Source organism: Lissotriton helveticus, chromosome 3_1 (genome assembly GCF_964261635.1).
Source record: "Lissotriton helveticus chromosome 3_1, aLisHel1.1, whole genome shotgun sequence".
NCBI classification, from domain to species: Eukaryota; Metazoa; Chordata; class Amphibia; order Caudata; family Salamandridae; genus Lissotriton; species Lissotriton helveticus.
Genome location: NC_136061.1, coordinates 1,170,844,364 through 1,170,857,627, shown reverse-complemented (window position 1 = coordinate 1,170,857,627; position 13,264 = coordinate 1,170,844,364). Strand labels below are relative to the sequence as shown.

General features: G+C 43.6%; 1 protein-coding gene across 1 annotated transcript in view; it reads left to right on the top strand.

The window, feature by feature from the left end:
* Window positions 1–13,264, top strand: part of ACMSD (aminocarboxymuconate semialdehyde decarboxylase) — a 625,677-nt gene that overhangs the window by 199,402 nt on the left and 413,011 nt on the right. The window lies entirely within an intron of this gene.

Genomic DNA, 13,264 nt, shown 5'->3' with positions numbered 1-13,264 from the left:
GACTGGTGGTCCGCCTGATGCATTAGATCTGTGGCAGTTGGCCCGCCATGGGACCCTTGCTGCCTCCAGGGATCCACAATCCCTGGCAGTGCCACAGCGGTCTGAGACCCCTAATATGCTGGCAGTGCTGCTGCTGCACCACCAAGCATATTAGGAGTTTCCTGACTGCCAAACTTTTCATGGGCCCTCTGTTACCTCTGCCCCATGGGGTGCATGCAAGGGAGCACATGTTGTGCCTCCCTGTGTCTATGCATGCCCATTTCCTGCAGGGCATGGAACTAACAGTCCATGCCCTGCAGGAAGTGCCTTTGACGCACCCATAGAGGTGCCATTTTCAAAGGCACCACAGTGGATCCGCTGAAGAACCACCCACCAAAGTAAAAATAAGTCGTACTCTGGCTGGCACTCTTTCATGGCTTTGGGGGTCTTGGGCGGGGCAGCAGTGTGGCGACCACTCTCCGAGACCACCAAAGTCATATTAATCCACTTAGGTCTAAAGGCCCTTAGACTTAAGTGAAAATAATAAATCTAGCCCCTCCAAGGTCAAGCCTTTTTTCTACTATTGCTTAAACTGGAGTGGAAAAAGTAAATCTAACCCCTCCGAATGCTAATCCTTTCCCCACTATTGCTTGGACTGGAGTGGGAAAAGTAAATGTCACCGCTCTGAAGGCCAACACTTTCATTCTGTTGGTTTGACAGGGGTGGGAAGAGTAAATCTAACCGAACTCAAGTCCAACACTATCCCTACTGTTGCTTAGACTGGAATGGGAATAGCAAATCTAACCCCTACACAAAACTCCAGAAGATTCCCTAATGTTGGTTAGAGTGGATTTATATTATTTTTATTTAATTTAATTGTTTAGTCCTTATGGTATTTTTACAAAATTATGTGTTATTTATTTTTCATAGTTATTATGTTACTATACTTATTTTTCGATATATTACTTTATTATTTTTTCTGCTATTATCATTTCTTTTATTTTTTTTATTTGTTAAATTTTTATGTTTTCATAATATATGTGTATGTTTTTTCTATAGTTATTGTATCGTATTTAATACAATTATTTTTATATGTTTATTTTAATATAAAAATTAGGTTGCATATTTTTGTCATATTGTATATTTGTTTGCTAAGTTTCACTTTATTTTTTTAATGTAATGTATTTAAAAAAGACATTTTTATTTATTAACAATTTTCCCTAATATCATGTCTGCACACATGACATTACAATACAGCCTCTGCTATTACCAGTTAAATAGATGCATGATCTTTGTTTGTCAATTGTGTGTGTCATTCAACACACATTGGGGTCGATTCCGATTCGGGAAAAAAAACGTCTGTACGATTTGTATCCGGAGCCCTCTCCGTACAAATCGTACCCGCCCGTCCGAGTCGCGTAGTACGATCCGCATTCCGTGAATCTGTCCGAATCGTCGCGATCCGTACATATTGCAAGGCTGAAACGTGAACCGTACGACTCGTACACATGCCGTACGACTCGTACACATGCCGTACGACCCGACAAGTACGATCCGGACCGTGGTATGAGGTCACGATTCATACGGTCCACATCAGGTAAGGGCGAGTCGTCGTACGGAAAAGCACACAAACACATACACAGCGTACGGTCCGGACCCCCCATGATCGCAAGGGTATGGTGCGTACCCCTGCGATCATGGGGTGTATGCACCGTACCCCATGTACGATGGGTGTACGCACTGTACCCCATGTACGATGGGTGTACCCATCGTACATGGGGTACGGTGCGTACACCCATCGTACATGGGGTACGGTGCGTACACCCATCGTACATGGGGTACGGTGCATACACCCCATGATCACAGGTGTACGCACCATACCCCTGCGATCATGGGGGGTATGCACCGTACCCGGGGGGGTCGTTCCGTACCTGTTTCGGCGCGAACTCTGCTTTTTTCTCTGTTTTCAGCTCCCGTAGGAAAAGGGTTGTACGCTGCGTCCCCGACACGTATTGTACTTGCTGGGTCGTAAAAACCAGCCGCAAACCGTACAAATGTTACGTACAGCAGGTTCCGAGGGAGAATCGTACGGAGATTAGAGTTGTACGGTCTCTGTACGACTCGTATGGAGTACGGCTCCTAGTACGAATCGCACTTCGTCGTACATACGGGGGACGTTGCAGGGTACGATTTGTACGGGAAAAACACTCCAAATGGCTATTCGGAGCAGTTTTTCCCGAATCGGAATCGGCCCCATTATTTGTCATTTGAAATTAGCTGAAACTGACCTACGAGAAAACGTTTGGCTGAAATACATCTAGTGTGTTGCCATCTTTTAATCAAATCATAATTTGCAGGGATCACTTTCTGTAGCCTTTCTTAGTGACCCGTGAAGAAATTGCTGTTGTTATGTATACGTATATGTATATAGACAGTTAAAAAGAGATATATATGTGATAAAGGTTACTCGTTAACCGAAACGCGTCATGCTTGAGAGAAAAATGTGAGAGGAGGGAATAAAAACTTCCTGGAATATTTTACTTGCTGCGTGGTGGTCCGTCATTCTGTGGTGTAAGCACGCTGGTTGCAGAATCTACAAGAATATATATATATATATATTCACTGAAAAAACCATAGGTTATAGACCATATATAGTTAGGAATTAGCATTTAAAAAACCTTATTTTACTCACACAAAACCATTGAAATTCCATATATAGTTAGTTGCACTAACTATATATCGCGCACCCGCAATCCACTGCTGATGATGTCACATATTACATCATTCATGACATGGTCAGTGACATCACTGATGACATCACTGATGACATCTCAAATGACATCACTGATGACATCACTGATGACATCATCCAGTGACTGTGTGTTTCTGTAAAGTTTAAATATGTTTTACATATTGAAGAATGAGTAGATGTATAAGTGTCTGGACGAAGGATTTAGTAGGTGCATGACTGAATGTATGAGTGAGTGATTAAATGTGTCTCACTGAGTGCATGGGTTAGTGACTAAACTGTCTTAATTTGTGCATCATTATGTCTGTTGTTCTGTAAACTGCTGCATGTGTTGATCAGTAGCTATATGATTAACTATATGGGTTATTGATTGATTGTCCAAGTATTTGTATGGGAGACTGAGTGTGTGTGTGGCTGGCTGGGAGGTGTGTGACTCTCTGCAGATCAATGTGTACTTGTATCAATGATTGTATAAGAAAGTAAGTATGTGTTAGTATATGTTTGAAAATGTAAGGTGCTCTATGTTTAACTGTATAGACAAGAAAATGGAAGTGTGATTGATTCTTTACAGGACTGACTAGGTGTGTGAGTAACTCCATGGATGAGTGGCAGAGTGTGAGTGTCTGTATAGGTGTATGAGTGCATATGATAGTGTTGTAAAGATGAGTGATTGTATGTATGAATGATTGTATGGGTGAATGAGTGAATGTGTGTGTAGACGTAGGAATCAGTGAGTGCGTATGTAGTAACTAGTATTGGTGTGTCAATGGTTTCAAAAATTATACTCTGTATTTAACACTGGGTGAAACAGAGGTTATATTAAAATGTGAGGAGATGCATTGTATTGTCACATGAATGATATCATTAGTGATGTGGTCATTGATGTCAAATGAGATGTCATCAGTGATGTCATCAGTGATGTCATTTGAGATGTCATCAGTGATGTCATCAGTGATGTCACTGACCATGTCATGAATGATGTAATATGTGACATCATCAGCAGTGGATTGCGGGTGCGCGATATATAGTTAGTGCAACTAACTATATATGGAATTTCAATGGTTTTGTGTCAGCATCTCTTCCCACGGGGGAATACCCTCCAACCCTGCCTGATCATCATCATCAAGTTTCATGATAGTGCTTGAATCAAAATAATTGGAAATGTCCTCCAGATCCCCCACCCCAGTTTCCAAGTAAAATCTCTGGTAAGATGTTTTAAATGCCAATCTTATCCCGGCAGGATCAGAAGCAATGCCCTGATCTGGACCCCGTATTTCCCTAACTTCATTCTGGCCGTTCTTTTGCCGAGTACTTATAGCTAGCGTGCGCCCCTTTTGCTCGCCGTATTCATACACTTGCTCACTGCAAACTAAAGATTTTGATGCAGGTTTTTTAATTGCAATATCGTTTATGGCAGCTTTAGCCATCATGACTCCAATCTGTGCTTCCTGACAACCCCCCCCCTGTAGTGTATTCATTATTGAATTTCTTTCTTCCAGGGCTAGTAGGGCATATAATTCTCACAGCTTTCGTTTCTCCTTCTGTACCCTAGTTAACGAGAATTGGGGAGTTTCCCCCCGGAACCCTGCTTTAAATGTATCCCATACTATTTGCAGGGAAGTGCTACCCAGATTCTTACTAAGGATCCTCAGAATCCAATTTTTAATAGGAGTCACATATTCGTCATCTACCAGTAGTGCCCACTCAAAACTCCATTTTCTACCACTTTTGCAGGATACCCACTCATTAACTGCCAAGAATAACGTGTTGTGGTAAGACATGGCCCGAGGGAAGTGAATTGAGCTTTAATAAATTAAATTGTTTTAAATTATCTTGTATTTCTATAAAATATGATAATAAAATGTTCAGTTAAATATTTTCTGTAAAATAATTAGGAGTTCAAATGGTACATGTAATTTCTACGAAGTTCAACTCTTTCCCTACTATTGCATACATTTGATTGTGAATAGTAAATAGAACCGCTCCAAAGACCAACATTTCCCTACTGTTGCCTTATTATGAGTTCCTTGATCCAATGGACCACCAAACCCGTGGTGGCGTCCACGGACCACCAGACTGGTGGTCCGCCTGATGCATTAGATCTGTGGCAGTTGGCCCGCCATGGGACCCTTGCTGCCTCCAGGGATCCACAATCCCTGGCAGTGCCACAGCGGTCTGAGACCCCTAATATGCTGGCAGTGCTGCTGCTGCACCACCAAGCATATTAGGAGTTTCCTGACTGCCAAACTTTTCATGGGCCCTCTGTTACCTCTGCCCCATGGGGTGCATGCAAGGGAGCACATGTTGTGCCTCCCTGTGTCTATGCATGCCCATTTCCTGCAGGGCATGGAACTAACAGTCCATGCCCTGCAGGAAGTGCCTTTGATGCACCCATAGAGGTGCCATTTTCAAAGGCACCACAGTGGATCCGCTGAAGAACCACCCACCAAAGTAAAAATAAGTCGTACTCTGGCTGGCACTCTTTCATGGCTTTGGGGGTCTTGGGCGGGGCAGCAGTGTGGCGACCACTCTCCGAGACCACCAAAGTCATATTAATCCACTTAGGTCTAAAGGCCATTAGACTTAAGTGAAAATAATAAATCTAGCCCCTCCAAGGTCAAGCCTTTTTTCTACTATTGCTTAAACTGGAGTGGAAAAAGTAAATCTAACCCCTCCGAATGCCAATCCTTTCCCCACTATTGCTTGGACTGGAGTGGGAAAAGTAAATGTCACCGCTCTGAAGGCCAACACTTTCATTCTGTTGGTTTGACAGGGGTGGGAAGAGTAAATCTAACCGAACTCAAGTCCAACACTATCCCTACTGTTGCTTAGACTGGAATGGGAATAGCAAATCTAACCCCTACACAAAACTCCAGAAGATTCCCTAATGTTGGTTAGAGTGGATTTATATTATTTTTATTTAATTTAATTGTTTAGTCCTTATGGTATTTTTACAAAATTATGTTTTATTTATTTTTCATAGTTATTATGTTACTATACTTATTTTTCGATATATTACTTTATTATTTTTTCTGCTATTATCATTTCTTTTATTTTTTTTATTTGTTAAATTTTTATGTTTTCATAATATATGTGTATGTTTTTTCTATAGTTATTGTATCGTATTTAATACAATTATTTTTATATGTTTATTTTAATATAAAAATTAGGTTGCATATTTTTGTCATATTGTATATTTGTTTGCTAAGTTTCACTTTATTTTTTTAATGTAATGTATTTAAAAAAGACATTTTTATTTATTAACAATTTTCCTTAATATCATGTCTGCACACATGACATTACAATACAGCCTCTGCTATTACCAGTTAAATAGATGCATGATCTTTGTTTGTCAATTGTGTGTGTCATTCAACACACATTGGGGTCGATTCCGATTCGGGAAAAAAAACGTCTGTACGATTTGTATCCGGAGCCCTCTCCGTACAAATCGTACCCGCCCGTCCGAGTCGCGTAGTACGATCCGCATTCCGTGAATCCGTCCGAATCGTCGCGATCCGTACATATTGCAAGGCTGAAACGTGAACCGTACGACTCGTACACATGCCGTACGACTCGTACACATGCCGTACGACCCGACGAGTACGATCCGGACCGGGGTATGAGGTCACGATTCGTACGGTCCACATCAGGTAAGGGCGAGTCGTCGTACGGAAAAGCACACAAACACATACACAGCGTACGGTCCGGACCCCCCATGATCGCAAGGGTATGGTGCGTACCCCTGCGATCATGGGGTGTATGCACCGTACCCCATGTACGATGGGTGTACGCACCGTACCCCATGTACGATGGGTGTACCCATCGTACATGGGGTACGGTGCGTACACCCTTCGTACATGGGGTACGGTGCGTACACCCATCGTACATGGGGTACGGTGCATACACCCCATGATCACAGGTGTACGCACCATACCCCTGCGATCATGGGGGGTATGCACCGTACCCGGGGGGGTCGTTCCGTACCTGTTTCGGCGCGAACTCTGCTTTTTTCTCTGTTTTCAGCTCCCGTAGGAAAAGGGTTGTACGCTGCGTCCCCGACACGTATTGTACTTGCTGGGTCGTAAAAACCAGCCGCAAACCGTACAAATGTTACGTACAGCAGGTTCCGAGGGAGAATCGTACGGAGATTAGAGTTGTACGGTCTCTGTACGACTCGTATGGAGTACGGCTCCTAGTACGAATCGCACTTCGTCGTACATACGGGGGACGTTGCAGGGTACGATTTGTACGGGAAAAACACTCCAAATGGCTATTCGGAGCAGTTTTTCCCGAATCGGAATCGGCCCCATTATTTGTCATTTGAAATTAGCTGAAACTGACCTACGAGAAAACGTTTGGCTGAAATACATCTAGTGTGTTGCCATCTTTTAATCAAATCATAATTTGCAGGGATCACTTTCTGTAGCCTTTCTTAGTGACCCGTGAAGAAATTGCTGTTGTTATGTATACGTATATGTATATAGACAGTTTAAAAAGAGATATATATGTGATCAAGGTTACTCGTTAACCGAAACGCGTCATGCTTGAGAGAAAAATGTGAGAGGAGGGAATAAAAACTTCCTGGAATATTTTACTTGCTGCGTGGTGGTCCGTCATTCTGTGGTGTAAGCACGCTGGTTGCAGAATCTACAAGAATATATATATATATATATTCACTGAAAAAACCATTGGTTATAGACCATATATAGTTAGGAATTAGCATTTAAAAAACCTTATTTTACTCACACAAAACCATTGAAATTCCATATATAGTTAGTTGCACTAACTATATATCGCGCACCCGCAATCCACTGCTGATGATGTCACATATTACATCATTCATGACATGGTCAGTGACATCACTGATGACATCACTGATGACATCTCAAATGACATCACTGATGACATCACTGATGACATCATCCAGTGACTGTGTGTTTCTGTAAAGTTTAAATATGTTTTACATATTGAAGAATGAGTAGATGTATAAGTGTCTGGACGAAGGATTTAGTAGGTGCATGACTGAATGTATGAGTGAGTGATTAAATGTGTCTCACTGAGTGCATGGGTTAGTGACTAAACTGTCTTAATTTGTGCATCATTATGTCTGTTGTTCTGTAAACTGCTGCATGTGTTGATCAGTAGCTATATGATTAACTATATGGGTTATTGATTGATTGTCCAAGTATTTGTATGGGAGACTGAGTGTGTGTGTGGCTGGCTGGGAGGTGTGTGACTCTCTGCAGATCAATGTGTACTTGTATCAATGATTGTATAAGAAAGTAAGTATGTGTTAGTATATGTTTGAAAATGTAAGGTGCTCTATGTTTAACTGTATAGACAAGAAAATGGAAGTGTGATTGATTCTTTACAGGACTGACTAGGTGTGTGAGTAACTCCATGGATGAGTGGCAGAGTGTGAGTGTCTGTATAGGTGTATGAGTGCATATGATAGTGTTGTAAAGATGAGTGATTGTATGTATGAATGATTGTATGGGTGAATGAGTGAATGTGTGTGTAGACGTAGGAATCAGTGAGTGCGTATGTAGTAACTAGTATTGGTGTGTCAATGGTTTCAAAAATTATACTCTGTATTTAACACTGGGTGAAACAGAGGTTATATTAAAATGTGAGGAGATGCATTGTATTGTCACATGAATGATATCATCAGTGATGTGGTCATTGATGTCAAATGAGATGTCATCAGTGATGTCATCAGTGATGTCATTTGAGATGTCATCAGTGATGTCATCAGTGATGTCACTGACCATGTCATGAATGATGTAATATGTGACATCATCAGCAGTGGATTGCGGGTGCGCGATATATAGTTAGTGCAACTAACTATATATGGAATTTCAATGGTTTTGTGTGAGTAAAATAAGGTTTTTTAAATGCTAATTCCTAACTATATATGGTCTATAACCTATGGTTTTTTCAGTGAATTTTCAAGGTTTTGTAAATGCTAATTCCTAACTATATATGGTCTATAACCTATGGTTTTTTCAGTGAATTTCAATGGTTTTTTAATAGCAAATATCATAAGCTGTCGAATGTCAAGTACGTGGTAAGTGAAAACATTTTCATGTTTATGCACACTGATCTGCTTTGAATGGTGCCCCCCCCCTCATTTCTATTAGGAGTACTCTCTCTTTGCAGATAGTGAAAGGTAGTTAACGCAGGCCTTTGCCCCCGTTGTAATACGTCGTGCCTGCTTCTCTCTCCATTTGATTGATTGTTATCCAAGCATTTACTGTTTTAGAATTGGTTCTCTTTGGTTCATTCTCTATTTACAAACAGACACAGAGTCGCAATACTCTGTTTAGTCTTTGCAGATAACGAAAAATCGTGTAAAAAAAAAGAAAAGGAATCGAGCAAAATCAGTAAGCCACTAATGGGATCTCTTTTTGACCTCGCTAAAATAGAAACATTAGGAACAACCCCTCATGACAAATACAAAACTAGTGAGATGAACTGAACTCCACACAATGATGGCTGCAAAACAGCTCGGCTCCGCCACCCACCCCGCCCAAAATAACGATAAAGAGCGGCTGCCATGATTGGTTGCGGAATGGCCACGACGGAGCTACGAAATGGTGGTGCTCTCATGCTAACCCCAGCTTCAGTCTGAAACATCCAGAAACACTGTAGACTACCAATTCGATCAGTTCCGGTAGCGCCCCAATGTAACCCGGTAGAGAAGAACTAGCCCTCCCCTCTTTGACTGATGGTTCTTGTTGCCTGTCCCTTCTGTTGTCATTTAACAGAACTATTTAGCCTGCTGAAAGGGGTTGTGTTCCGACCGCTGGTTGGTGGAGACATTTTGACTATATTCTGGACCTGCGTTGTCGCGTAATGCGTCATATGACGCGCCGCGTTACCGCATCCGGAAGTCATCCGGGGCGCGACGCGCAGCGCGTAACGTAAGCATAACAAGTCATGTGACTTGTTAATAAAACTTTTCATTGGTTCATTTTACTTTTCTTATTCTAATGATGAAAGGCTTGGTCATATGACCTAAAAATTACGCTTTTTATTACTTCCGAACATTATTTTTTCTTAAATATATGTTATAATGTTCCAGGCTAATGTACTTTCCCGGAAAATTTACGACTGTCCTGCAAGTAAAATATATTCTTTTTTCGAGAAAAAGAGCGTTTCTTCGTCCCATGACGGAGCCGTTGAGCAAAAGAGGGTCGACCTGCTGTCTTAGTCGCCGATACGCCTGAATATGAGATTCTTATCGATCACTTTATGTTGCAGGAGTAGAAAACACAACAGCCCTTGACCATTTATCTTTACTGCGTTCCTGCGTATTATACCTTTTACCCTTCATGTAATTGGTCTGCTTTATTTCACTTGCCTTTTAATGATTCTAAAACAGTGACTATTATTAAAAACTTTACCAATGTATATACTACTACCATGTTTTCTTTTAAAAACCTTTATTGTGAAAATTTCATTATACAAATACGAGCCTATAACCACGTGGGCCGGCCACGGAGCAAACTGTAATCGTATATGATGAGTAGACATTTACACTGTAGAGGAACGTAACGGGCGGGCCATTAGGTTGCAAGAACTAAGGTGTCTAACAGTTGCGGAATCGGTGGACGTACATTTTATAATTAAAATACGACAGGGCCAGTTACAATAAAATTATCTAGATATACATTTGCGGGCAAGTACCATGGGTGACGTTAATTCGAACTTTCAATAGTACAGTAATCAATAACACATCAGAACTTAATATCAATAGGGATGTCGAAATATTCAATCAATTCTCGTCCCCGCCCGCCATATGCTTCAAAACTGCATACGTATCTCGTGATTTCAAGGTTCTGCAACCAGTACACAACAAGGAGTTACGAGTCCCATTTATTCCGGCGCCATTTTGGGCGAGGACGGGCAGGTCCAGGATATAGTCAAAATGTCTCTACCAACCATCGACTATGATGATGTTCATATGCTGTATTTATTAGAGTAACACTCATCTGTCCACATGAAATTAATTTGCCACAATCTAAACATGTCATTTTAATCTTTCCAAAGTTCTAAATATTTGGGACCATTTCCCTTGCCTCTGATGCTGTCAGTGCCACTTCTTTGATGAATGTACTGGCAGGTCGGGGGTTCTCCTCCAAATCTCTCTTTTATGCAGCACTATAATTAATTGGTGCCACCTCTCCATATGACGATGCATGGTATAGTTACCATAACTATATTTTTTTCCGGTTCCTCTGGAGAGTACATCGTGGCAGATGAAGCGTGTAACGTACCGGGCATTTACCTTTTTTTGCATGTACAGGAAAGGAAAAAAAAAATCGAGCGTCCGAGTTCTAAAGTGTCCCAGGGCCATTTTAGTAGACCAGGCCCAAATCCAAAGAACAAGCCGCCATTTTGAGAGTCCTGTTGCAGCCGCCTGTCGCTGTAGCATCAAGAGCAGCCGAAACTCAGCTGAATGGCAACTGAAACGGTAAAGGGGTGCCCCACTACAGCAGACGAGCCTCCACCTAGGAAGGCCCGTTCACGCCGCCTCCCCCCCCCCCTTCGGGCACCCCACGCCGTTATTCGGAGCAGTATTGTAGGATGGCCACACCAGTGCGGCAACTTGCTAGACATCACCTCGGTGGTAACCGAATCTCAGCGCCTTGTGGTGTCTTCTATTCAGAAAACATTGTTGTGCTGCCTTCGACCTATTCGCCGCAAGTGCGCACGCAACTCAGCTGCATAGCTTGCTAGATACCACCTCGGTGCCATCCGGATCTTGGAATCTCAGCGCCTTTTGGTGTCTTCTCTTCAGAAAATATTGTTGCGCTGCCTTTGGCCCCATTCGCACATCGGTCCGCTACTGACGCCATCTCACAGGCTAATGGGGCGCCCCACGCCGAGTTTCAGCATTGTAGGATGACCACACCAGTACAGCAACTTGCTAGACATCACCTCGGTGCCATCCGGATCTTCGCATCTCAACGCCTAGTGGTATCTTCCATACAGAAAATATTGTTGCGCTGCCTTTGGCCCCATTCGCACATCGGTCCGCTACTGACACCATCTCACAGGCCAACAGGGCGCCCCACGCCGACTTTCAGCATTGTAGGATAGCCACACCAGTGCACCTTACTAGACACCACCTCGGTGCCATCCGGATCTTGGCATCTCAGCGCCTTGTGGTGTCTTCTATTCAGAAAATATTGTTGCGCTGCCTTTGGCCCCATTCGCACATCGGTCCGCTACTGACGCCATCTCACAGGCCAACGGGGCGCCCCACGCCGACTTTCAACATTGTAAGATGGCCACACCAGTGCGGCAACTTGCTAGACACCACCTCGGTGCCATCCGGATCTTGGCATCTCAGCGCCTTGTGGTGTCTTCTAGTCAGAAAATATTGTTGCGCTGCCTTTGGCCCCATTCGCACATCGGTCCGCTACTGACGCCATCTCACAGGCCAACAGGGCGCCCCACGCCGACTTTTACCATTGTAGGATGGCCACACCAGTGCCACAACTTGCTAGACACCACCTCGGTGCCATCCGGATCTTGGCATCTCAGCGCCTTGTGGTGTCTTCTATTCAGAAAATATTGTTGCGCTGCCTTTGGCCCCATTCGCACATCGGTCCGCTACTGACGCCATCTCACAGGCCAACGGGGCGCCCCACGCCGACTTTCAACATTGTAGGATGGCCACACCAATGCGACAACTTGCTAGACACCACCTCGGTGCCATCCGGATCTTGGCGCGTTGTGCTGCCTTCGGCCTATTCGCACATCGGTCCGCTACTGACGCGAACTCACAGGCCAACAGGGCGCCCCACGCCGACTTTCAGCATTGTAGGATGGCCACACCAGTGCTGCAACTTGCTGGACACCACCTCGGTGCCATCCGGATCTTGGCGCGTTGTGTTGCCTTCGGCCTATTCGCACATCGGTCCGCTACTGACGCCGCCTCACGTGCCAACGTATTTTCTCCGCATATTATACCCTATGCCGCATAACAGGTCATGTGACTTGTTTATAAAACTTTTCATTGGTTCATTTTACTTTTGGTTTCCTAATGATGGAAGGCTTGATCATATGACCTAAAAACAACACTTTTCATTGGATGAAAACTTTTTTTTTTCCCCAAACGATGAAAGCCCCACCTTGTTTCTGGATGTTTCAGACTGAAGCTGGCGTCACCATGAAAGCACCACCATCTCGTGGCTCCGTCGTAGTCATTCCGCGAGCAATCATGGCAGCCGCTCCCCACCAGAAGCCTGCAGGAGTCGGGGGCCCCCAAAACTTTTGATGAATCCTCAAGGCGGAGGGGACGCTTTCGAGAATGGGGTCCAAGACCTAGCAGACAAGCGTCCGATTTCCAAGGTGTCCCAGGGCCATTTCAGTGGACCAGGCCCAAAAAGGAAACAGCCTGCCGCCATTTTGAGAGTCCTGTGACAGCCGCCTATCGCTGCACCGCAAGAGTGGGCGCAACTCAGCTGAATTGCGGCTTTTGACACAGTGGACCAAAAGCGGACGGAATGGCAACTGAAACGGTAA